The sequence below is a fragment of the Lactuca serriola genome, chromosome 6 (genome assembly GCF_051521515.1).
Source record: "Lactuca serriola cultivar US96UC23 chromosome 6, Lser_US96UC23_V15, whole genome shotgun sequence".
Taxonomy (NCBI): Eukaryota; Viridiplantae; Streptophyta; class Magnoliopsida; order Asterales; family Asteraceae; genus Lactuca; species Lactuca serriola.
The window spans coordinates 181528523-181543480 of record NC_136413.1 but is presented as its reverse complement, the minus strand read 5'-3'; positions in this window follow the sequence as shown (position 1 = coordinate 181543480).

Sequence of the window (14958 nt, the reverse complement as noted above, 5' to 3'; positions counted from 1 at the left end):
AACCAAAGTTTGCGACAAATTCAAACTCATATGGACCGAACTTCATTAATCTTGATTTCTTGCCTTATGTTAGCACAGCTGCCCACCATGTTTTCCAAGTAGTTAAGTAGCTCACCTTTTCCTATCAATGTACTTTTCATTGATCAAGGTCCTTTCCTTTTATGCATTTAAATGAGAACTCATAGGGCTCACATGCATAATTAACTTAATTGGAACGGCACAGAAACAAAATAGTGTCAACACGATAGGTTGTAAACCTCAACTCGTGTGCTAGTGATGATTGATAAGGTTTATTTTGATTTTTTCTTGAAACCTTTCAAGACCATTAAGACTCCCACTGACTCCTTGACATATAAGATTCTCTTGTCAATAAACATTTCTTGACAAACAAATATTCAAGAGTTAGTGTAGTTTTTATCAAAACACTTCATAAATTGGTCCTAGTTGGTCTTTGTCTTATCCAAGACATCACAACTTTCCACATTTGATGAATGTTATAAACCTTCTTAATACTTATTACTCAATGTCACAATCTTAACTATAAGATTTGTTTTGGAACGAAGTATGATTGACTTCTTGATTTAACCATTTCTTCAATTCTTGATTCCTCTTCTTAGACATACAATTGTACTAAGACTCACTTAGAGGATCAATTGAGATATGGTTCTTAATCATTAAGACCTATCATAAAGCATAAAAGGTACTCTCCCTTCTTCTTAGAATGGAGAAACTTTTATCATTCTGCCTACTTGATTCTTCTTATTCGTTCTGCTAATGAGTTAAACATTTTCAACCAATTCAAAATTACACTTAATCTTATAAGTATAATCATATTTACTAAACCTTTAGTAAATCATGACGAATGTCTTTGTTACTTTTGTGGTGGACTTGATCAACACACAACTTTGTGTACTCGACCTCTTAGTCCTTCACTTGACACTTTGTCAATGAATTAGTCTTATTTCCAAATATGAAATTTCTCATTCATCGTGCAACCAAGTTGCATGATTCCAAGTTTCTGTCCAATTGAAACTTGGGCGATGAGAAACTCTCCCTATTTGGTAAATTCTCGACATTTCCACAAATAATATAATTAAGAATCAAATTCATTATTGCTAATAATAGAAACATTCAAACATCAATTTTTCATATATGCCATTGCAAGGATAAATAAATAATATAAAATCAAAATTTATTTTATTGCGGAAAAAATTTGTCCTTACAATGCAATTCATTGAAAAACTATGCTAATACATATTTCTTAGCAATCTAATTCTAACTCTAAGTAGTAGCTCAAAAAATCTAATCTTCAAGTAATGCGATCGAAATCCATTTCTTCACGGTTAGATTCTGCTCACTTCTTCCCTTAAGCTTCCTCTCTTTTCTTCGATCCTACAAAACATCAATTGTAATCTTATCACATTATGTATTAAGAATCTAGAAAAGGAGCTTAAAAGAGTTAGTCCATGGATTTTACCTAAAGCAGAGCCATACGTTTTGACTCTCCCATCTCTTAGATCTCTTAGGTAAATAGGGCAGCTTCGTCTCCAATGCCCCTTCTCTTGGCAATAAAAGCAAATTGACTCTTTTGGAATAGGACATGGAACTACTTCAGACATTGCCTTTCTCTTATGATCAAACTTTTCGATCATAGCATGTCTTTCGTTGCCATTTTCTATATCCATAGAGGTCTTGAAGGCAGATTCACCAATCAACTTTGCTTTTCTATTGCGCCAAACCATTGCTGATTCAGCAGCAAAAAGCATATAGGTGAGATCTATAAGGGTCACGTTGCAGTTCATCATATAGTACTCTCTTACGAACTCACTATACAAGTTAGGAAGTGACTGAAGAACCCAATCAACAACCATCTCCTCACAGACAACGGATCCCAACATTCTTAACCTATCAATGTGTGACTTCATCCCTAGGACGTGTGCACACACCGACTTTCCTTCTTCACGTTTACTTGCCAAAAGGGCTTGAGTGAGCTTGAACTTTTCAAGCCGTCGAACTTGTGGGTTAGGGAGAATAATTGGAGGAGGTGGAGGAAGTGAAGCATGATTTCTTGTTCCTCGATCAAATCGTGGAATATCATCTTCATGTGGAAAGCTTGTTCCACGGGATTTGGGAAGACCATAGTTGTCGAACTTTGACATCTACAAAACGGGAGAAAACGAATTCAAGTTAGTTGATTGATTGAGTCCTTAGTAAATCACCCAAATGAGATACTAAGGCTAGGACCCAACACAATACGGTACAACCTAGAAAAGGGATGTTGTAATCTAGTTGCAGAATATTTGAAGGTAACTAAATGACGATTCACTAATTTCCACCACGAAAAACGAAAAAGAAATTTAAGTTTTAAATATATGAAAATTCCTAGATCCTTTGAGATTCATTGAACATTTCAATGGCATGTTTAAATCTCGATATGCCCCTCTTGTTTGTGACTGGGATGCCGAGGAGCACAAAGCAGGTATGAATAACCATCAAACTTACATGGTGCCCTCACATGTTACGGTCACCTATTCGATGTGCCGGTAAACCACACACGCTCCACCGAACTATGACAAACATTGAGTCACCCTTTGCCACCTTTGTTTAGAACCATTTAGTGTGCCGGTAAACCACACACGCTCCACTAATGTCTTCGCAAGGGCACAAAGTGTAATTTCATGGAATTGCATCAATTCACTTTTGCCTAAGTAACTAAGATTGAGAATTTATAAAACATTTAGTTACTTTTGTACTTCATTATACTTATAATGGAGGTTTTTTCCTATCCTACCCGTTCGGCTAACGACCCTCCACTAGTCAAGAGTGCGGTGGGTAAGAGTGGATACCCATTCAATCGCCATTTTATAGGCAATTTCCTTAAACACCCCTTATAGACCAGCTTCGTGAATGAGGCCTACTAACGGTAATACTGACTTTACTCATACATATATAATGTTAGACTTTTAATGTTATATATAGTATAGGGTGTATTTTACACTTTTAAAATACTAGGTTGTCAAATTTAACAATTATACTTTTAATTCATTTAAATTGTAAACCAAAACTTTTATGGATTTATTAAACCTCTTTTAATTATACACCTTAATTAATTAATAAAACCATAAGGGTGTGATTTGAACTTTTCAAAACAATACTAGGGTTTTAGAATTTAACATTCCTAAATTAAACTTTTAATCAACTTTTAAATTCCAAAACTTGAGGGCAAGTTTTGAAACATTTCAAAACATTAGGTTTAGAATTTAAATATACACCAAAATTAAACTTTTAATCACAATTTAAATTCCAAAACTTGAGGGCAAGTTTTGAAACCTATTTCAAAACATTGGGGATCAAATAACAAATAATCTAAATTAACATTTAATCACATAATTATCCATATTTGATTTAATTAATAATTTCTTGCAAAAAAATTTACCAATATAATCAAAATAATTAATCAATTATCACATAAGGAAATAAATATTTTATTAATTGATAAATATCTTCAATTAGATCAAGAATATACTCATATATATCATAAAATCGGATTTATATTGATCTAATATGATAAAGGCAAGTATCTCAAAGATAAACAGCAAGAAATCCCGATATTTGCTCCTTCTGACGCTTGAACTCGCCGAGTACCCATCTGGACTCGTCGAGTAGGGGCTACTCGCCGAGTCCACAATGGGACTCGCTGAGTCCATCAGGCAGTACCACAAAAATCGAATTTTTTTTTAACTTGAACAAACTAACAAGGCATCAATACAATAGAAACCAATCATGGCTCTGATACCATTGATGGGTTTTGGCCATAAGAACATCCTATGTGCTCATACAAACCCTAATGCTTGGATCTAGGTTTCTCTATTGTACATGCAATTTATCCAAGACTATAAACCCTAATTCTAGCATACAAGTAATCATATTAACATAAGAATGGGTTTAAGATATTACCTTGATTGTTATGTAGCAATAACAATCCCAATTCCTTCTTGTATTGACTTTAGAAAGCTTAGAGTCACAAATGTCACTCCTCTAATGGTTCACAAACACCAAGAGCAAGAGGATGAAGAAAAGAAGAGAAAGAGGCTCTCAAAACCGTGTGGAAACCCTAGAAGGAAGCTTGTCCACGTTTTTGAGGCATAAGGGTACTATATATAGTGAGGCTATTAGGGTGATCAAACAAGGAAACCCTAATTTGGATGCTTAAGCCCTAAGCAACCCATGGACTCCTTTCCTTAAGGCCTTGGATGATTTCTACGGGGTTTCCCCATAGAATTTGTCCACACCTTAATATAAGGCAATCCATAGCCCAATTGCAATTATCTTATAATTACAATTCCAGTCCCTTAAGTTTAATTAATCTCTTTTAGTCACAAACTTAATTCTTATTAATTCTTGACTAATATTAATTAAACAATATGATTTCTCCTTTTATATATTATTCCCATAATATATTAATAAATCATATTTAATCCTTTCTCTCCATAATTCATCCTATCAAGTTGCTTTGGTGAAGGCAACCCAAAAGGACCATGCACCATCGGGTCAAGTACATACCAAAATAGTTATGGACTTAGACACTAATCCAACAGATAAATCTATATGCTCGAAGTCCCAACAAAAGGTGGAAGAAACCCTAATCTTCCAATATAATGAGATCTAGGCAAATAAATAAGAAAGGTGCAAGCTTTTACCTCCCACTGAAGCCCTAACATGAAGATACTCTAGATCCAACTGATTCTCTTGCTTCCTTGTTGGATAATCTCCTTTTCTCCTCAAAAGATGCACTAGTTTACTCCAACTTTAGCTTCTAAGACTCTCTTAGCTCACTACACACATTTAGGGTTTTACACAGGAAGGTTAGGCAGCTGGTGAGGTAGAAATGGGGGCATAAGTTCCCTTATATAGGCCCTAACCCCGGGAAATTAGGGTTTCACAACACAACACCAACGCGGCGAGTCGGCTCTCTGACTCACCGAGTCCATTCATTAATCCCACGTGGTCAACTCGACTCTACTCGACGACTTTGACTCACAACTCGTTGAGTCACTCAATAAATTTCAAAAATTAAACACACAATAATATACTTGGGAGTCCGGATGTTACATTATAAAATAAATTATGTTACATTACACAGTGGTTGATAATTTAAATAATATTCATTATGAAATTAAAGCATCATAAAAAAATTAAAATTTAATAATTTGTAGCAATAGTTAATTAAAATAGTGAGTACCATAACTATATATATATATATATATATATATATATATATATATATATATATATATATATATATATATATATATATATATATAAGTACTTCCGTAAAGTATATTATAAAGGAATCATTTTACTTTCATCACATCAATTTGAAACTCCCAAATCTTCATGTTTCCATTAAATTTACTTAATTTATTAACGTAAATATGTTGTTAGTTATAAATATTATCATATATGAAAGATTTCTTGAATTATCAATATGATATACTAAATTTGTTGACTTCTACAGTGTTAAATACATTACATAAATAAATATATTAAATAAACTTAAAATTATAGTTTAAAAATTAAAACCTAAACTAAAATATCAAATAAAGTTTTAAAAATTCAACGTATATTTTATAAAATAGTTAAAAGGAAAATATTAAATACGATAAATATAAAAATCTTAAATCTAAAAGTCAAATTAACTAAAAGATGTCCAAAAGCTATTTTTTATAATAACTAAAACTCAATATAGTGTTAAATGCATAACCTAAGTTAATATATCAAACAAACTTAAAAATATAGTGTAAAATTTAAAAACTAAAGTAATAAAAATCTAACATATGGTTTTTAAAATATTTGAAAGGAAATTACTAAATGCGATGAAGATAATAATCAAAATTCAATTAAGTTGTTTTTAAACTAATTTAATTTATAATAATAATAATAGTTAAAAATAACATGAAATTATAAAATAAATTATGTTACATTACACACAGTGGTTGATAATTTAAATAATATTCATGATGAAATTAAAACATCCTTAGAAAATTTTAAAATTTAATAATTTATAACAATAGTTAATTAAAATAGTGAGTACTATATATATATATATATATATATATATATATATATATATATATATATATATATATATATATATATATGAAAGAGAACTTTCTTAACGAGGCTCCATGCCCGAATAATCTCTTGATCCAAATATAAGGCTATGCATTATTCCCTGGAGTAGTGCGTTAATTTAAATATGGGTCAATAATTTATTCATCATATTCTCCACATGTCTTACTAAGTCACAACAACTAATTTTATACACACGTAAAGCATGAGTAGAGGCCATTAAATGATTTGATTTTAATAAGCGTTATCTTATTTTTTGTGAAAATTAATTATAATTTTGCATCAACTAAATGTAATTATTATTACTTTATAGTTAATAAAAATGACATAAATATTTTCAATAATGTATGATTACAAAAAATTTAACCATATAATTTTATTCTGCGCAACGCACAGATATTCGTCTAATAATCTGATAAATAAATGGATTTTTGCCACGTGACATTCTCCAAAGCCCCCTAAATTGATTTTTTCCGCTCATATGATGAAACTGAATTCCCCAAATTGCCATTGCATTCCATGATTTTTGCCACGTGGCATTCTCCAAAGCCCCCCAGATTGATTTTTCCCGCTCATACGATGAAACCGAATTCCCCAAATTGCCCTTGCATTCCATTTTATCATCAATTTCGGTTCGTCCATCTATTTGAATATTATCTCTTTCGCGAGCGTGTATATACAAATCCTCAATGACGCCGTCTATCTACAAACCGTAAAAGAGCCACCATTAACCACATTCATGTGTCGATGCTTCTATGCTGCCATTTCTCACCGTTTTCTCATTTAATCAGCGATGGTGGTGCGGGTTTAGGGTTGCACCTCTGATTAGGTAATTATTGCTCTTATTCTTCTAATTGTTGCATTTACTTTTTCTGAGTTCTTCATCTCTATAAATCTCACAGAAACCATTTATTACCCGATCCAATCTCAAAAGGTAGTTGTTCCTATTCAATTTGATATGGCAGTTCTTCATCTTCTTCTCCGTCTCTTTCATTTGTGCCCCAACTTCTTTGACACAGTAGCTTTTTGGTTTTGGAGCTTTGCAAATTGCAACTACCAACCAGAAGCCAAAAATAGGCCGTTAATCAAATTTGAGACATTGGTAACATATTTAATTTTTAGCCTCTCAATCTGCTTAGATCTTTCCATTTCAAGCCGGCTGAATGTGGGACATATTTAATTCTACTCATCGGTAAGTGAAATGCCCTTTCTTTTGATTCTTTTCGGCTTAATTAGTAGCCTCAATAACCTAATTTTTGCTTAATGTATTGTTAATTGTTTGAAATGTCAAGTTCAACGAGTTGCGTGTATTTCACTTCATCGTTGATAGTATGAATATGCCTTTGTGATATCGGATTCTAACATGTTTCTGTTGGATTAGTGTCTAAGTTTATAACTATATTTGGTATGTACTTGACCTGGTTGTGCATGGTCCTTTTGGGTTGCCTTCACCAAAGCAACTTGACAGGATGAATAATAGAGAAAGAGGTTATTACGGTTTATTAATATATTATAAGAATAATATATTAAAAGAGAAATTATATTTGTTTAATTAACATTGGTCAATAATTAATTAAGAATTAATTTTGTGATCAAAAGAAGTTAATTGAACTAGTGGGACTGAATTGTAATTATGTGATAGTTACAAGATTGGGAAAGGAAACCCTAAATGATTGGGTGGACGAATTCTAAGGATAAGGCCTTAAGAATTCTTCCATAATGGGGATTCTAGAGTTATCTTATGGGCTGCTTGGTGGCTAAGTACCAAGATAAGAATAATGACTGAAACCCTAATTCTCACACCTATATAAGGACCCCTTGGGCATGAAAATTCGGCTACACCTAACCCTATAAGTCTTGGAGCCGAATTTTCCCTCTCCCCTCTCTCTCTTGCTTCATCCAATTGCTTTTGGTGTTTGTGATTCATTAGCGGCACAACATTTGAGGTGCTAAGGTTTTCAAAGCTTCAAGATCTACAATTAACAATCAAGGTATTCATCTAACTTGTTTATTTGATATTCAATTAGATTTTTGTTGTATGCTAGAATAGGGGTTTTCAAGTGTAAGTCCCTAATATGCCTGTGTATCAATCAGATCCGTTTGATGGTGTTGAATCCCAATCAAACGGATGATGTCAGATCAAATAGAAGAGAAGAAGAAGAAGTAGATGATGAATCTCAATGTATTAATGAATATAATGATGATCCGGATACAAGAGATTCACACACACACTAACACACAATAGTTCTTCTATCTCTCTAGCCATAAACTCTCTAGGGTTCATCAATCTCTACTCCTCACCCTAACACCTATATTTATACTTGGAGAATATGGGCTTGGTGAACATGGGCCGTAAATGGGTTTATGGCCGTAAGGTATTTACGGCCGTAAACTCCAAAAATATTACAAAAAATATAATTGCCCAGAAAAGCAAAGTATAAACCATATTTTGACCCAACAATCTCCCCCTTGGTTTATAGCTTTCTTTTCTTAATTGACCCAACAAGCTCCCCCTAAAAAGTAGTTGGCTCTTCTTGTTGATCTTCATTGGGAGATTGGCTTCAACATTTATCTTCAAATTCTTCACAACTTCAAGATGAACTTGGTGAATCTTCAATAAATGACTTCATCTTGAGCACTTGAACTTTTCTTCAAGATTTGACTCTGAACGCACATTGGGTGAGGAGGCTTCACGTAATGATTCTTGAAAATTGGTGCTTTCAGCTTGAGAATCTTCAGAGAGAACATCAGAGAGAACTAAACTTCTAGATCACTTCAACAGGTACAAAGATAGTAGCAGACTGATTGAGGAGGCTTCAATGCAATCCGTCATATATTCTTTAATTTCAGCTTCACCTTGCTTCTGGGGTTGAAAGATTAAATGTCGAAAGAATAATCTTCATTTCTTGCTCCTTCGAATGCGAATTCTTCGATGCTCACAGATGAAGCTTTGGCTCAGAAATCTTCAAAACAAACTCCATGAGTCTCATCTATACCTGAAATCACTTTTCAAGACAAAAGAAAACTAAAAGAAAACTTAGCACACAAATTAAAACAGAAATAACACTATTTTTGATTTTGAATTTTTTGAATTTTGTTTGTTTTTTTATTATTTTTAATTCTCCCCTTTTATTTAAATTAGAAGAACACTATGAACAAACTTAACAAAAACAAAAATAATAGCTAACTTTAAGAGTGATTTGGGATCAAAGTTGTTGGACAGTCTTATTCAACTTGTTGGTACCCTTATATTCATATCTTCGTTTGATCGATTGCCAGTATTGTGGTCCACTTAAACACGAAAAATTTGTGACAATTTTGGACAATTTACCAATGACATGATACATGCATATATCTAATTGTAACTTTATTATCATGATTGGCCCTAATTCTTAAATAAAATTTTCTTATGACCATTTAACTAACTACAACCAGGGATATTGTTGTCCATCTAAATCGAGAAGCGAGATCTACAGACAATCTGTATGTGTTCAATTTTAAGTGTACTAGAACATGTTTCCCGCTTCATGATATGCCCCAGCCATCAAGAACTTCCAGAGTACTCCTTACATCGGGTGAGCAGACAACCATTCAGAGAGAGGATAGATTCAGAATTCTATTACTTATTGTTTTAGAGGGGTTGAGAAGTAGAAGGTTGCATATGCTGTGTACCAGGTCGGCTTAGAAGTCACACAAAGGAGACATCATATGGCTAACAGATGAGAGGAATTTCATATATATAGCCTGCAGAGAAATAGAGTTGCATATGTTGTATACCAGGTCGGATTGGAAGTCACGCAAAGGAGATAACATATGACTAACAGACAGAAAGAAAGAAAATGATATTCTACAGACCTAATTTATCGGAATTTACCAGTCGCCCCATCCAACCGGAATTAAGGACAGAATCCGCACATCGAGGAAAAGTGTATCCACAGTTCTAGATACAAGTTATTTAATGTAACCGGTAGATTCTCAAGTATATCTCCCTGCTCAACCTATCCAAGCGTCGTGAAATCAGGTTAAACGGATCTAACTAGGTCAAAGTTTGTCAAGTCCTTAAATTCATTAGGTTCAACTTTCCCTAGTCAAGTCCATTTATAATATTTCGTGCCTACCAGCGCATCGAGCACAGAGCGTAGACAATTCAACTTAGGTATGTTATGCAGATTCAGATTGCCCGTTATCACTTGGTAATTTCATTTCCCAAAACATCTCTCTCAAGATTTCTTTTCATTTACACCATATTTTTTGAATTTTCTGATTTTGTAATGTTTTTGGATTTTTTTTTTAAAATTTTCTAATTTTTGTTTTGTTTTTATCTCTCCCCCTAAATTTGTGCATAGGAGAGAAACGAAAATAAATGCGTAAATTTAAACTATCCTAAAACAAAAATTAGTCATTAAAGCGAATCAGCTTAAGAAAAACTCAGGAGTATAGAGAAGAAAATGCAAACCGTAATTCACCGATTGAATTTGCATTCAGAAGGTCTGAGAACAGCACGTGTAATCTCAGAATAGATCCAAAAGTTCTTCACATCGTTAAATACTAACCCCATGAGTGATCCCTTCCTTTCTTCCCTTCCCGCAAAGGACACATACTCTCAAATAATGTTCTGAGTGTTGTACAGTTGAGAGATGTCCCCTATCATGTGCCCGGAACATGTTGGATTAGTGTCTAAGTCCATAACTATTTTGGTATGTACTTGACCTGATGGTGCATGGTCCTTTTGGGTTGCCTTCGCCAAAGCAACTTGATAGGATGAATTATGGAGATAAAGGATTAATTATGATTTATTAATATATTATGAGAATAATATATTAAAGGAGAAATCATATTGTTTAATTAATATTAGTCAAGAATTAATAAGAATTAAGTTTGTGGCTAAAAGAGATTAATTAAACTTAAGGGACTAGAATTGTAATTATAAGATAATTGTAATTGGGCTATGGATTACCTTATTATTTAAGGTTGGACGAATTCTATGGGGAAACCCATTAGAAATCGTCCAAGGCCTATTAAGGAAGGGTCCGTGGGTTGCTTAGGGCCTAAGCATCCAAATTAGGGTTTCCTACTTCAAAACCCTAATAGCCTACATGTATAAATAGTGCCCTTAAGCCTCAAAAACGTGGTGAACTAATCCTCTAGGGTTTCCATACGGTTTTGGGCAGCTCCTTCTCTTCTCCTCTTCATCCTCTTGCTCTTGGTGTTTGTGAGCCATTAGAGGAGTGACATTTGTGACTCTAAGCTTTCTAAAGTCAATACAAGAAGGATTTGAGATTGTTATTACTATATAACAATCAAGGTATGATCTAAACCTTTATTCATATGTTATATTAATTAGATCTAGGGTTTTAAGTCTTGGATTAAAAGCATGTACAATAGAGAAACCTAGATCCAAGCTTTAGGGTTTGCATGAGCACATAGGATGTCTTTTGGCTAAAACCCATCAGTGGTATCAAAGCCTAGATTGGTTTCTATTGTATTGATGCATATTTGATCGAAATCAGCACTGAAAATCGAAATTTTTTGGTTTCTGAGTGTTTGACTCGCCGAGTCACTTGGTGCACTCGCCGAGTCAGGTGTACTCGACGAGTCCAAGTCGAGACTCGACGAGTTGAAACGTCTAACAGCTAATTTTCGCGATTTTCTTCCTGTTTTAGCTTTGGATAATTACCATAAACATATTTTTATTATAAAATCTGAATTTTATCAATATTTGGTGATTATCCTTACCTAAATAGAAGATAATTGTCAAAATTTAGATAATATCTTGTTTTATTAGATAAAATTTGATTATTTGTAATTTAGATTTGAATTATCTTGTGAAAAATTTCAATTTTTCTCCTTTATGTTTTATAGTTTAAATTTGAACTTTATAGTTTTTTTTTTGAAATTTAAATAGTTAAAACCCTAATGTTTTGAATAGTTTCAAAACTTGCCCTCAAGTTTTGGAATTTAAATTTTTGATTAAAAAGTTTGATTTTGAAATATTTAAATTCTAAACCCTAATGTTTTGAAATGTTTCAAAACTTGCCCTCAAGTTTTGGAATTTAAAAGTTGATTAAAAGTTTAATTTAGAAATGTTAAATTCTAAAAACCTAGTATAGTTTTGAATAGTTCAAATCACACCCTTATGGTTTTATTAATTAATTAAGGTGTATAATTAATAGAGATTTAATAAATCCATATAGTTTTGGTGTACAATTTAATTAAATTAAAAGTATAATTAGAACACCTAGTATTTTAAAAGTGTAAAATACACCCTATACTATATATAACATTAAAAGTCTAACATTATATATATGCATGAGTAAAAGTCAGTCTTACCGTTAGTAGGCCTCATTCACGAAGCTGGTCTATAAGGGGTGTTTAAGGAAATTGCCTATAAAATGGCGATTGAATGGGTATCCACTCTTACCCACCGCACTCTTGACTAGTGGAGGGTCGTTAGCCGAACGGGTAGGATAGGACAAAAACCTTCCATTATGAGTATAATGAAGTATAAAAGTAACTAAATGCTTTTTCAAAATTCCCAATCTTAGTTACTTTTGGCAAAAGTGAATTGATGCAATTCCATGAAATTACACTTTGTGCCCTTGCGAAGACATTAGTAGAGCGTGTGTGGTTAACTGGCACACTAAATGGTTCTAAGTAAAGGTATCAAAGGGTGACTCAATGTTTGTCATAGTTCGGTGGAGCGTGTGTGGTTAACCGGCACATCGAATAGGTGACTGTAACATGTGGGGGCACCATGTAAGTTTGCATGGTTATTCACACCCGCTTTGTAATCCTCGGCATCCCAGTCACAAACTAGAGGGGCATATCGAGATTTAAACATGCCATTGAAATGTTCAATGAATCTCAAAGGATCTAGGAGTTTTCATAGAATTAAAACTTAAAATTCTTTTTCGTTTTTTCATGGTGGAAATTAGTGAATCGTCATTCACTTACCTTCAAATGTTCTGCAATTAGGGTTACGGCATCCCTCTCCCGAGTTATGGAATATTGTGTTGGGTCCTAGCCCTAGTATATCATTTGGGTGATTTACTAAGGACCCAATAAATCAACTAACTTGAATTTGTTTTCTACCATTTTGTAGATGTCAAAGTACGACAACTATGGTCTTCCCAAATCCCGTGGAACAAGCATTCCGCATGAAGATGATATTCCACGATTCGATCGAGGAACAAGAAATCATGCTTCACTTCCTCCTCCTCCTCCCGTTGTTCTCCTTAACCCACAAGATCGAAGAATTGAAAGGTTCAATGTCACTAAAGCCCTATTGGAAATGAAACATGAAGATGGTAAACCCGTGTGTGCCCACGTTCTAGGAATGAAATCACACATCGATAGGTTGATAATGTTGGGTGCATCATTCCCTGATGAGTTGGCTATAGGCTGGGTTCTATAGTCACTCCCTAAATCATATAATGAGTTCAAAAGAAAGTATTATATGATGGATCATGATGCAAACCTCATTGACCTAACTTACATGCTCATTGCTGCTGAATCAGAAATGATTTGGCAAAGCAATGGAGCATATTTGTTAGGAAAGTCAACCAACCATGCTTCCGAGGATGTTCTAGGAGAACCGACCTGCGTTTGTTGCCAAGAGAAAGGGCGTTGGATACAAGTCTACCCTAGGAGCCTGAAGAGTCCAGAAGATGGGAGAGTCAAAGAGTATGGTTGTGCTTCAGGTAAAATCCACTATCTAACTCCATTAAGTTCCTATTCATTGATTCTTAATACATAATGTGATAAGATTGCACTTGAATGTTTTGCAGGATCAATGAAAAGAGAGGAAGCTTGATGAAAGAGAAAGATGAGTCTAATCACGAAGAAATGGATCTCGATCGCATGGATTCGAAGATTAGATTTTGAGCTTAGAAAGTTATGATAGAGTTGTTAGGAATATTTAATTACATAAGTTTTCAGTTAATTTTGCATTGTAAGGACAAATGTTTTCCGCTGCTTTTATAAATAAAATAAATTTTGGTTTGACTCATTTATTTATTTATTTATTTCCTTGCAATGAAATCGTTATAAAAAGTTGATGTTTGCATATTTCTACAACGAATGGATGTTAATTGTGGAAATGTCAAGAATTTACCAAATAGGGAGAGTTTCTCATCGCCAAAGTTTCAAGTGGACAGAAACTTGGAATCATGCAACAAGTATTGTATGATGAATGAAAAAATTTCACATTTGGGAAAATTAGACTAATTCGTTGACAAGGTGTCAAGTGAAAGGACTAGGAGATCGAGTACACAAAGTTGTGTGTTGATCAAGTCCACCACAAGAGTAACAAAGATATTCGTCATGATTTACTAAGGTTAAGTAAATATGATTAGACTTATGAGATTAAGTGTAATTCTTAGTTGATTGAAAAAGTTTAAATCAATAGCAGAACGAATAAGAAGAATCAAGTAGGCAGAAAGATAAAAGTATCTCTATTCTAAGAAGAAGGGAAAGTACCTTTTATCATATTTTATGATAGGTCCTAATGATTAAGAACCATATCTCAATTGACCCTCTAAGTGAGTCTTAGTGCAATTGTATGTCTAAGAAGAGGAATCAAGAATTGAAGAAATGGTTAAATCAAGAAGTCAATCATACTTCATCCAAAAACAAGTCTTAAAGTTAAGATTGTGACATTGAGTAACAAGTCTTAAGAAGGTTTATAACACTCATCAAATGTAAAATATGGAAAGAGTTTTCCTATTCTTGCACATTTGAAATTGGAAAGTTGTGATGTCTTGGATAAGACAAAGACCAACTAGGACCAAATTTTATGAAGTGTTTTGTCTTGATAAAAGCTACACT